The sequence below is a fragment of the Buceros rhinoceros genome, unplaced genomic scaffold, assembly GCF_000710305.1.
Source record: "Buceros rhinoceros silvestris isolate BGI_N320 unplaced genomic scaffold, ASM71030v1 scaffold11725, whole genome shotgun sequence".
NCBI lineage: Eukaryota > Metazoa > Chordata > Aves > Bucerotiformes > Bucerotidae > Buceros > Buceros rhinoceros.
The window spans coordinates 83423-83991 of record NW_010412312.1 but is presented as its reverse complement, the minus strand read 5'-3'; positions in this window follow the sequence as shown (position 1 = coordinate 83991).

Sequence of the window (569 nt, the reverse complement as noted above, 5' to 3'; positions counted from 1 at the left end):
CTGGGTGGAAGAGTTCCAGCACAATCTCCCATTCCAGAGGCCACTGAGTCCATTCCCCACTGCAACCTCCAATCTGTGATCTAGCCTGCTTCAGCCCTATCGCTTCTCCTGGCTTGTCTGTACATTGCTGAGCATCAAGGCAGGGCTTAGCTGTTCTGAAGTGCTAGTGGGCTTATTAAGTATTCCTCTACGAAGCTGATGATGTGTTCATAAATAATGGTGGGACTAAAATATGGGGTTTTTCCCCAGCAGAATGGGTATTCTGGAAAGGAAACATTTCAAAAAGAACAAAAACTAAGGAACCCAAAAAGTGTCTAAAAGGGAAGAGGTTTTAGATAATAAAATATCTTGTAAAAAAAAAAAGTGGTTTTTTTCTATAACTAAGTGTAATTCACTAATCTTTGCCCAAGGACAGGGGAGAAATTTGATTTTGCTTCATTACCAGGATACAGTACAGAAATGTCACTAAGCCTGCAAAGACACATGCTAGCAGTTTTAAAAGTAGGGCTGGTAACTCCTGTTTTTGCTGATTGCTAATTTGTTGGGTGCTAGGCAGTAAAAAAGTTGTA